The sequence below is a fragment of the Nymphaea colorata genome, chromosome 8 (assembly GCF_008831285.2).
Source record: "Nymphaea colorata isolate Beijing-Zhang1983 chromosome 8, ASM883128v2, whole genome shotgun sequence".
In the NCBI taxonomy this organism is placed as follows: domain Eukaryota; kingdom Viridiplantae; phylum Streptophyta; class Magnoliopsida; order Nymphaeales; family Nymphaeaceae; genus Nymphaea; species Nymphaea colorata.
Genome location: NC_045145.1, coordinates 10,881,358 through 10,893,702, shown reverse-complemented (window position 1 = coordinate 10,893,702; position 12,345 = coordinate 10,881,358). Strand labels below are relative to the sequence as shown.

The 12,345-nt window shown below is 42.3% G+C and overlaps 1 protein-coding gene across 2 annotated transcripts in view; it reads left to right on the top strand.

Annotated features, from left to right (window-relative positions):
- The window catches only part of LOC116258522 (acetolactate synthase small subunit 2, chloroplastic), a 55,914-nt gene that overhangs the window by 26,762 nt on the left and 16,807 nt on the right, over positions 1-12,345 (top strand). The gene's annotated exons all lie outside the window — the stretch shown is intronic.

Genomic DNA, 12,345 nt, shown 5'->3' with positions numbered 1-12,345 from the left:
CCCATCGCCGCCCGCCGTTGCCTGGAGTGCGCCGCCCGACGCCGCTCGCTGTTCGATGCCGCCCGACGCCACCCGACGCCGCCCGACGCCACCCGACGCCGCCCAACGCTCGCTGCTCTGCCGCTGCCCGTCCTCCATTTTAGGCAAAGTACAGCGCCCGGGTCCTCCTCGTTTCTTCTGGTATTCTCTGACTGTTGGATTTTTTGTGGTCGTTATGGCTGAAGAGATGACCTCCAAGACCGATGTTACCTTTGACACGGGCAGCAATACCAAGAGCAAAAATTTGCCTGTTCAAGTCACCTCTATTCGGCTGAACAAAGACAATTATCTCTCTTGGTCTGCTGCGCTTGAAATTGGGATCACTAGTCGCGGTCGTCTACCCTATATCATTGGGGAGAAACCTGCGCCTAGTAAAACCGATCTTGGATGGGCGACTTGGGCGTTGGAAGATAGTCAAGTTAAGGTTTGGATTATTAGTTTTGTTTCTGCTGATATTAAGCCCCTTATTTTGCGAAAGTCGACCTCATATGACATGTGGACTGTGCTTGCGAGGATGTATGGCCGTAAAAAGAGAATCCTGCGTACATACCAGATTAAACGCAACATTTATTCTCTTAAACAAGGTGACTTGTCTGTGGCATCCTTCTATGCAGCCCTGAAGACTAAATGGGAGGAACTGGACTATCATCTGAATGTTGACTGGAATTGTGGTTTTGATCATGAACTGTACTGGCAGAAAGAATGGATGGACCGCACTTTTATTTTTTTGGGAGGTCTACGTGATGAGTTTGAATCCATTAGGAGTCAAATTCTCAACTGTGACGAGACCCCTGGAATTGAGGAGGTGTATGCCCGGGTGGAATCTGAGGAACAACGCTGTCAAGTGATGCATATTGACTCTAGTCATGGTAGTTCACCCTCTGCTTTTGTTAGCCGTGCTCCAGGGACTGGGCAGCGTCCTATTCGACGTTGCAGTCACTGTAACAAGTTGGGACACTTAGTTGATTTTTGTTGGGATCTTCATCCTGAGAAGAGGCTTACCCGTGGTCGTCCTCCCTCTGGTGGGCGGGGTCCTCCTGTGCCTGATACGAGCTCTCCCAGTGTTGAAAAACCGAAGCTTTCCTCTGACCAAATCAAGGAATTACAAGCTTATATCAGCCGATTATCTACTACTAAGGAGGAAGCCTCCACGTCTGACGGCGCTCAGTTAGCCCAAGCTCTTGTTGTCACAAGTGATCAAGGTAATCCCTTACTTGGTGATTGGGTAGTTGACAGTGGAGCTACTCATCATAAGACAGGAAACCCTAAGATGTTTCAAGAGTACAAATTGTCTTCAGGGCAGCAACGCGTCTCTATGGCTGATGGGTCCTCGATCTCTGTGGCTGGAAAAGGGAGTTTGTCCTTATTAAATAAATATTTTCTGCATAATGCTCTTCATGTTCCCAATATTCCTGTGAATCTGTTATCTGTCAGTAGTATCACCAAAGAACTCAATTGTAATCTAATTTTCTCTGCTGATCATTGTACCCTGTAGGACTTGGTGACGGGGAAGAAGATTGACATTGGTTCGGTTATTGATGGCCTCTACAGACTGCCCGTACAGGTTGCCTCTGCTCTCATCTCAGCCACTAGCAGACAGTTGACGGGCGTGGAGGACAGGTCTAGCATTATGAGATGGCACGAGTGCCTTGGACATCTCCCATTCCAGTTGATTAAGAAGTTGTTTCCTAGGTTGTTTACTTTTGTTTCCATGGACTCCTTCACATGTGAAGTGTGTCAGTTTGCTAAACATGTTAGGGCTTCGTACCCTGTGTCTATCAATAAAACCACTCGTCCTTTTGCTTTGGTTCACTCTGATGTTTGGGGTCCTTCGGGAGTACCCACTTGTCGTGGTTTCCATTACTTTATGACTCTGATTGATGACTGCTCCAGTTGTACGTTCGTGTACTTGCTTAAAGAACGCAGTGAGGTTCCTGTCGTTGTCAAAAATTTTGTTGCCTTTGTCGAAAATCAATTTCAGTCCTCTGTTCAGATTTTCCGTACTGATAATGCCAGGGAGTATGTCTCTCAATCCCTGGAGGACTTACGACGAGGCAAGGGTATTGTTCATGAGACGTCCTGTAGTTATACTTCTCCTCAAAATGGCGTGGCCGAACATAAAAATCGCCATTTATTAGATGTCACCCGAGCTATTATGTTCCACAGGCACGTTCCTAAGCGCTATTGGGGCGATGCTGTCCTCACTAGTGCCCACCTCATCAACCGTATGCCGACTCGCGTGTTGAATGGCCGTACTCCTTACTCTGTGCTTAGTCCCACTCATAACCCCTGGCCTCTTACTCCTCGGGTGTTCGGGTGTGTTTGCTTTGTTCATAATCATAGTCCCACCATCAAGAAACTTGACACTCGGTCTGTCAAAGCTGTCTTCTTGGGGTATTCCTCCACTCAGAAGGGATATAAATGTCTTGATCCTACTACCTCCAAAATCTATGTCTCCCGGGATGTTACCTTTCATGAACATGAGGCGTATTTTCCTGTGAATCCTCTTCAGGGGGAGTGTATAGGAGAGTGTGGAAGAGTATTCTCCAAATCAACTTATTCAGTTTACTGACTTCTTGGACTACAAACTTAGTCACAGTGTGGAAGATATAGTCAGAGATGATAAAGACAGTCATGTGGAAAGGGGCCCTGTGGATGATCAGCCCACATCCCATGATCATTTGTTTGGGCAGGTTTACACTAGAAAGGAGAAAGATGTGGTTGAAACTGTTGATGTGACCAATCCCAATCCTGTGAGTTCCCCGAATGAACCAAGTCCAATGAATGAAGAGCTTCCCATAGCCCTGCGCAAGGGCTATAGGTCATGTACTTCTCACCCTATTCAGAGATTTGTCTCATATTCAAAACTCAGTAAAGAATACAAATGCTTTATTACCACTCTGTCTATGTCTATGATTCCCAGGTGTATGGAAGATGCTAGAGAGGATCCTAAATGGCTACAGGCTATGACAGAGGAGATGGTTGCCTTGGCAATGAACAACACTTGGGAAGTGGTCGATATTCTCAAGGGGACTCACTTAGTTGGTTCCAAGTGGGTGTTTAGTGTGAAGTATAAACTTGATGGCACTGTGGAACGGTATAAAGCTCGTCTGGTTGCAAAGGGGTTCAGCCAAAAATACGGAATTGACTATCTTGAAACCTTTGCTCCTGTTGCAAAACTGAAGACTGTGAGGGTCATCTTGGCACTTGCAGTGCAAAAGAAGTGGGGCATGGACCAGCTTGATGTCAAGAACGCCTTCTTGAACGGCCATCTAGAGGAGGAGGTCTATATGAGCATGCCTCCCGGATATGTTCAAAGTGGAAAATGCTGTCATCTCAAGAAGGCTCTGTACGGCCTAAAGCAGTCTCTTAGAGCATGGTTTGAAAGACTGAGGGTGGTAATGAAGACAAATGGGTACAAACAAGGAAATGGTGATCATACCCTGTTCATTAAACATAGAAGTGGCCTGGTGAGCATTCTTCTTGTGTATGTTGATGATATGATTGTCACAGGAGATGATGAAGAAGAGAAAATGAAGATGAAGGAGAGAGAGGTTAGCTGCTGAATTTGACCTTAAAGATCTGGGAATAGAGATTGCTCGATCAGAGACATGGCTTGTTATGAGCCAAAGGAAGTACACTCTGGACCTCCTGAAAGAGACAGGTAAACTGGGATGCAGGCCCTTTCTAACTCCAATGGAGTTAGGTACAAAGATAAGTATCAAAACTGGTAACATCCTGGATGAAGAAGGAAAAGGACGGTATCAGAGGCTGGTTGGTAAGCTTATTTATCTTACTCTTACTCGCCCTGATATTACTTATGCTGTAAATGTGTTGAGTCAGTTTATGCATGCTCCTACTGATTGTCACTGGAAGAGTGCAGAAAGAGTGTTGGGGTACCTTAAGAATAACCCAGGTAAAGGGTTACTGTATACACGGCAGGACAAGCTTAATATTGAAGGATACTCTGACGCCGATTGGGCTGGTTGCACGGATACCAGAAGGTCTACCACAGGGTATTGCATCTTTCTAGGGGGAAACCTGGTGGTATGGAGGAGTAAAAGGCAGGAGGTCTGTTCTAGATCCAGTGCTGAGGCTGAATACAGGGCTGTTGCTATGGGGGTTACAGAGATGTTATGACTAAAGATTCTTCTAGCAAATATTGGAATTGAAATTGAAGAGAAGATGAAAATGTATTGTGACAATAAGTCTGCGATTAACCTGGCAAATAATCCCATCCTGCATGACAGAACCAAACATGTGGAGATAGATTGCCACTTCATACGGGAGCACATAGATTCAAAGGAGTTGATCCTTCCTTATATGAAGTCTGAAGATCAAATTGCAGATGCTCTAACCAAAGCCTTATGTACATCTCAATTTGAAAAGAATGTTAGCAAGCTTGGCATGTTTGACATGTATGTCAAGCTTGAGGGGGAGTGTTAGAATACCGTGCAATAGAGAACCGGGTCCGGATATGGACCCTGTACCCATGGGCACGGGAACCGAGGACGGGCTCGGTTCCCTAGGCGGGTCTCTTTTCCTCCCTTTTTTATTCTAATCACTTATTGTAATTGTTGATTACGTGAATTAAGTTTCTCTCTCCTAGGGTTGCAGTTTTGCTCCTAGGTTAGAGCTTCCCCGTGGTTTTTCGCCTCGTTCTGAGGTTTTCCATGTAAATCCTGTGTTGTTTTTCTTCTCTTCTTCCGCTGCGTGTTTCTACAAAAACAAACCATTCATTTAATTTAAATTAATGCAGTATCACTGTATCAAAGTGTACATTATTTAAGAAATTAAATAGAAGAGTCTAAATAATGAAAATTTGAAGCTAAAGTTTTTTTTTCAAGTCTTCTACAACCAAATATTGGAGTCACCATGAAGCCTCCAGCCATGATATCTGATCCTCCTCTACTAGCTGACCATCAATCCATCAAACCTTGATTCCGTAAGAGCTTGACGAGTTCCCGGACTCCCTGCCTCTTTGATTGGTAGGTGGCCGGGGACTATCGGTCGGTACTACTTCCCCACCCGGTTAGGGGAAGATGGTGCTAGCACCAGGTGGAAACTGTCATGCGAGAGATTTTGTTGAGCACAAGCGCTTGCCATTCATTACCAGTGATGTGCTTCTTTCTCGAGATCTCTCGTGTTCCTGTTCATTAATGTGAGACATTTGTTTTATAGGGCTCAAGACATGAAGTTTGTCTATGATAGGTTTAATCCTTGCCCTAGCTTTGTCAATCCAAAGCATGCATAAAGCATAACAAAAACTGCTGTAAATACCAACACAACCCATAGCATCCATAACATGTGGTTATAGTAATATGACATGATATTAAACATAAATATGCTTATGCATATGAATGAAGTGATTATTAACTTTTTGCATCTTTAGACTTTTGAAATGCATGAGTTAATACACATACATCATCTAGCTCAGGTAGGTATTTTGGTGGTTCACAATACAACCATATCCAAGGTGGGAGGTAATTCAATAGCTTAGTATCTTAGCAATAATTTTTTTTACATGCCAAAGACTTCAACCATCCATATGAATATATACTAAGTATATTAGACACATGTGGCCATTGTCCTTCTTCGCTGGTCATCATGGCTAAACTCGAAGAAGATTTGTTGGCATTCTTATGGGAGGGGAATAAGCACATTTCACAAAGTATCTCCATAAAACCACATTCTTGCTAGACAGCAGAAAATAGGTCACAACTACAATCTAGAGGAAACAGCAAAGCCATGTTTCCTTACCTTTCACCTACAAAACATAATCAAAGATGCTACCTTTGAGAGTCCATTAAAACACGTGCTAGGGAGGCCTATGACCTTTATTAATGAAAAAAACTTGGAAGTATGTATGGAAAGAAAAGAAAAGCAAAGAAAAAGCCTTGGAAAGGGAAATGAACATCACATCAAAGCACATAAGGGGTCCCAAGAAAGATTCATCAACTACGTCACACAGAATCTTCAAAAATGGGGTCACACCTGTGTTGACATGGCGTTGGTGCTGGTACGAGTGCGGCTTCGACACACACCCGAACCACATCCTTTCTTATGCATGTTCAAAATATTTGCTATTTTTTTCTTCTTCTCTCTATCCCTTTCTTTCTTTATGTACAATATGTCACATAGGTGTGGGGTGCGGGTGTTAGTGCAGGTGCAAGTGCCAGAGCGGCACATCCCCAAAAATTTAGGTGTGGCGGTGTGGCGCTGTAGCAAGAGTATACACAGTCTATGCACTCTACACAATATGGGTAACGCACGAAAATCAAAGCTTCTATAAACACGTATATGCCCAATATATCAAAACTCATAGCCCATGGATAAAGAAAGACCGTTTCAACGTAACAAACAACAAAAACGAGAGCATATATATTACATACTTATAAATAGTCACAAATAACGTCTCAGAGTTTTAAATGGTGAGGTTTTTTTGGGGTATAATACGGCGGGGTTGAAAAATGCGAGAAAAAAACGGTATTTTTTTGAATTAAAAAAACTAAAAATGGGGACAAATAAAATAAGTGAGAAAATAATAACACAAAGTCACAAACATCAAAAGATAAGTATATTTGCAACCAAAAAAAAAGAAAATGAAAAAAAAACTGTTGGCATTAAAAAAATGAAAAAATGAAAAAAGCACGAAAAAATGCGAAAAACGCGTTTTTTTTTTGTTTTTCACGTTTTTTTTCAAATGAAACACAAAACTAAGAAAGTGAAAAAAACTAACAGTCAAATATGAACATTTATTGATTTAAGGATAAAACAAAAAATTATAAGCACCTGTGCTATGAGTTGTTAGTTGAATCGGTGACAGAACAAAATGAAATACAAACTCAAGAGTGCAATGAGGAAGTGAAGATGGCAGAATCAAGCCAGAGACCGATTGAAAACCAGCCGTTTTGCCGGAAATAGGGTTGAGATAGATGCAAACGATAATACTACTAAAATAGGGCAGAGAAGTCTTCTGTTCCACTTGAAGACCTGTCGCACCGTTGTTCGACCCCCTCAGTCACCGGAAATGACCTTCCATTCCTCTGGATGTTTCAGTGAAACAAGCAAAACCCACGCAAGGGAGGAGAACACGGAAGGACTGCATGGGAAGAGGCTATACGATCGTGCCCTAAACCCTCTTTTTAATGTTAAAAAAATTTCAATTAAAAAATATCGAAAAAGGACAACAATAGGCTTAACGCCGTTTGACCGCACCCTACTCGAGTCAAACGCAAATCGGATGCATGTCTAAAATGGACGAAAATGAATGGGTGCAGTTAGCAGCACCCAACTCGTTGAATTGTGTTGGGTGCGCACAGAGTCGTGTCGACATGGGTGTGGTAATCATTTTGTAGCGTCCGTGTGACTTAGGTAATAAAAGTAAAGAAAAAAGGGACAGATTAAGCTAAGAAACAAGATAAATTTATAAATAAAATAAATATTATATATATGTACACCCTCGCCACACCCTCGCATTCAAATTTTTTGGGATACGCCACTCTGCGCTGTAAGATTTTGATGTATATCACCAAACCACCAGATGAAGTCTTAAGGAGGTGCGAGAAGATGAGACAGGAACAAGCTGCTCGAGAAAAGAGAAAGGGCCGTGGGTTTGGTGCCTGCCCCTTGTCATTGATATATACTAATTTGTGTTACAAGTAAATACACAAAACAATAATAAAAATTACAAATATACCACCATCCATTATGTGTGGCATGTGGTGAAGATGGGTCGGGTCTGACTTGATATGAATCATATCTTAATAGCCCCCCTTAAGTTGTGCTTGAGGTTTGATCATGCACAACTTGTTCTTCAATTCTCATAAATGATGCCCTGTGAGACCCTTGGTAAATAGATCGGTCACTTGTTGAGACATGGATATATAAGTAGGAACAATTTCGTTCTCCTCAACCTTTTGACGAATGAAGTGTTGATAAATCTCTATATGCTTAGTCCGATTATGTAGAATGGGATTGAAAGCAATCTTGATCGCACTTTGGTTATCACAAAATGGAGATAATTGAGCAATGGGAAGGGAGAGTTCCCCAAGAAGATGACGCAACCATGAAGCTTGAGTTGTACGTAGGGCCGGCCCACCCGAAAAAAGTTTCAAAAACGAAGCCCGTTAACATTTTCGGGCCAGCTCGAGACCCGACCCGTTCATAACCGGGCCGGGTCCATGAAGTATCGGGCTTCGAGCTTAAGATTATGCCCGAGGCCCGGCCCGGCCCAGCCCGATTATTGATGGGCCAGCCCTCGGGTAGGGCCGCCCAGGCTTGGCCTCCTGCTGCTGCCGTGAAGGGTCTCTCAGCCACTTTTCAATCTTTTCCCCTCTTTTTTTCCATTTTATTTTTGATGTTGTTCTTTCCTCCCTTGCTTTTCATCGTCTTTTGGAAGAACACTCTACGGTTTTCGTTGTTCTTTCTCCCTGTGTTGCTTTCCTTTTCTTGTTTCTTTTCCCATTTTCTTGGTTGCTAAAATGATAGGAGATAGAGGAGAAAGTCAGATGAAGAAGCATCTGTCATCATTAAAGGACTCACCAGAGGAAACAACAATGGAAGCCGGTCATCCCCCCAACCACAACCACAGCTGCAGCCGTCTCCTCTCCCCCAACACTGTCAAGCTCACCATAGTTCCAAAATCAACCGCCGGCGTCCTCTTCGCCGACCACTTCCCACCACCATTCTCTGCTGGCTACGGCAAACTCCCCATCTCCTACAATCTCCACTCCGTCTCACTCCCCATGGCCTTCCTTCTCTGTTGCCTTCGACCAACACACCCGATTTGATAAATGAAAAACCCTAGCCTTTATTTTTCTTTTTAGTGAGTCAGGCTGTAGCAGGTCGGGCTGGGCCCGATAAAACGAACCCGATAAGTATTTTTCCAAGCCCGGGCTTGAGCCTGGCCGGGTACCGAGTACCCCGCGACGGCCCGGCCCGGTGGCCAGGCTTATGATACAGGCAGCCATTGCCCTATATTCTTTCTCAATGCTTGATCTGGCAATTGCACGCTGTTTTTCGGATCCCGGCGACGGCTCGGCCCGGCGCCCAGGCTTAGTTGTACCGGCAGCCAGTGCCCTATATTCTGCCTCAATGCTCGATCTGGCAACTGCACACTATTTCCTGCTACTCCAACAAGTAAGATTGAAATTAAGAAAGATACAATAACTTGAAACTGATCGTTTATCATTTGGATCACTTGCGTAATATGCATCAATATAGGTGGAAATGGTATGTCCATTCAAATCAGTTGACTGTCTTGTGTAGACATGTCTATCCCCAAAAGTAGCCTTCAGATAACGCAAAATATGTTTAGTACTTAGTAGCATCCATATGTCCTTCTGTTGGTGCATGCATAAACTGAGAAAATTGATTCACTACATATACTATGTTTGGGCGTGTGTAAAAGTGAGATATTGCAGCATGTCAACTATACTTCGATAAAAACTAGGATTTGAGTATGTATCATTCCTATTAGAGGCATTCAATTTTGTGTTGGGAATACTAGAAGTATTTATGGGCTTGCAATTTGTCATCCTTGCTCTGTCCAAAATATCAAGAGTGTATTTGTGTTGCATAAGAATTAATGTGTCACCCTTTCTATCAAGCTCAACACCTAAGAAATACTATTATAGTTCACCGAGATCCTTCATCTTGAATTGTTGCTTCCATACTTCCTTAACATGAGATATATGACATGAAGAACTTCCAGTAAGAACTATGTCATCTACATATATAAGTATTCAAGTGGTAATTTCACTTGAATGATATATAAATAAAGAATGGTCAAGTGAACTTCTGAGAAAACCAGCCTGTTGTATATGAAGAGAAAATCTATCGAATCATGAGCGAGATGCTTGCTTAAGCCCATACAACACACCCATTGAGTTGAATCCTTGGTAGTATAACCTGGACGTTGTACCATGTATACTTCTTCCTTTAGAAAACCATGAAGAAAAACATTTTTAACATCCAACTGATATAAAGTCCATCCATGTGAGACTGCAAGAGAAATGATAAACCCGGATCGTTCCCATCTTGATAACTGGACTAAAAGTCTCATCATAATCTTTCCCGTACTGTTGAGTGAAACCTCTAGCCACAAGACGAGCCTTATATCTATCAATACTTCCATCAGGTTTATATTTGAGTTTGTAAACCCATTTTGAACCCACCACATTCTTATTATCTGGATGAAGGACAATATCCCAAGTTTGACATTCATTTAAAGCAGCCATTTCTTCATTCATGGCCTTGACCCAATATTTGCTCTTGCATGCATGCTCATAGCATTTTGGCTCCACCTTTTTACTCAATTTTGTCATAAAAAGTTGTAAATTCAAAGAGAAGTTATCATAACTTACCCATCTATCAATGGGGTGTCACATACGTTCTGATTTAATTGGGCAAGTGCTGGCAGCTTCTGGAGCGGTTGCTGGAGCTGATCGTCGAGTATACACTATTCCTTAAAAACGATTAGGTGAAGACGTGTTGTTTGTCTGAGTAGATGAAGGCATGTTGTCAATCTGAACATTTGAGGCTGCCTCAAATTCATTCATAATTCTGTCACTGTGTGGTATGTACCATCTCCTTGACCTAATATCTTGGCGTTCAGCCATGAATCGTATATTATCCTTTGTATTGAACATAGCATGTGTCTCCTTTAAGTCTTTCAACTTAAGCTCATCAAAAACAACATGTCGTGAAATATGTATGCGACCAGTCTTTGGATTGTAACATCTATAGCCCTTATAATTTTCTGCATAACCCACAAATCTGCACATAACAGCTCGAACTTGAAACTTATTTCTCAATAAAGAATGGAAATTTTCCTTCAAGCATAGATAGTGGCAGTCGATTAATGACATGAACAACAGTATGGAAGGCTTTAGTCCATAAATTCATGGCTATATCTGTGTCATGCAACATACTTAGTGCACTTTCAACTATATGTCGATGCTTTCTTTCAACAACACCATTCTGCTGTGGTGTGTGTGGACATGAAATCTGTCTAGTGATCTCATGATTTAGTAAATACTCAGTAAATTCATTTGGGACGAACTCACCCACACCATCACATTGGAAATGCACAATGTTACTGGAGTATTTGTTTTGGATTGAGTGAATTGTTAAGTTCACCTGTGTCACCAGTTACATGAGCGGCAACACCACAATCCACATACCATTGTCCTTCTTCATTTTGCTTGAGATTGACTTTAGGCAACACTGTCATTAAAATTTGTTGCATATCAGGGGAAATGTCGACACTACAATCATGTTCGAAACAGATTCCCTTGCTTTTTTGATTGCTGCAATTATGGATCCCCACCGCAATTTCAGCATCTTTGTCGTTCAATTTTTTCTCTCAACTCATCTCACAAAACCTAAATCATACCAACTATTTGACATGGAAATGTCAAATAGTCCCGTTCAGCAAGAGTTACCGTCTCCATGGACATCTCAATGGCACCACACCTACGTCACCTGAATGGATTATGCTAGAGGTGAAGAATGCTGCAGGGCAAGTTCAAGAAACCATTGCAGAATCATCCCTAAATATGAGACGTAGATGAGTCATGATCAATCTCTCGTTGCTTATATCACCTCCACACTATTAGAGGAAGTTCTAGCGGGCGTTGATAATGATTTTTTAGCACTTGAGTTGTGGAATGTACTTGTTACCACGTATTCTCAAGTATCAGAAGCGAGATTTCTGCAACTCAAGAGGCAATTTCAGGATACCAAGCGAGACACACATTCAGTCTTGAAATACATACATGAAATAAAAAATGTCAGCGATCAGCTTGCAATCATAGGGCACCCAGTCAACGACAAGGACAAGGTACAACAGGCTTTGAGTAGATTGAGGTCAGAATTTGATGTTTTCTACATTGCTTTAGAGGTATTACCTTTTCTTCCCTCTTTTGAAGACCTAAAAGCAAAATTGATTCAAACGAGTCGTGTACAACAACATGAATTAATTCATTCTGGTAGTCACAATGTGTTGGTCAGTGGGACCCATGCTTTGCAAGGAAGCCGTCCAAGAGTTTGGAACACACAGGCAGTGATGGGGAGAGGTATCCTTCCTACACCAAAAACAAAATACACAAAACAGCATTAAGAATTACAAGTATGCCACCGCCCATGATGTGTGGGCGTGTGGATCAAATGGGTTGGATCTGGGTGACCCGATCCATACCATACAAACTTAACGTGAACAAGCAGAAAACCTCTGATTTGCTTTCCATGAAATGGATTCATGTGTAATGTGAATAAGAATCAATGAAAACAACATAATACTTG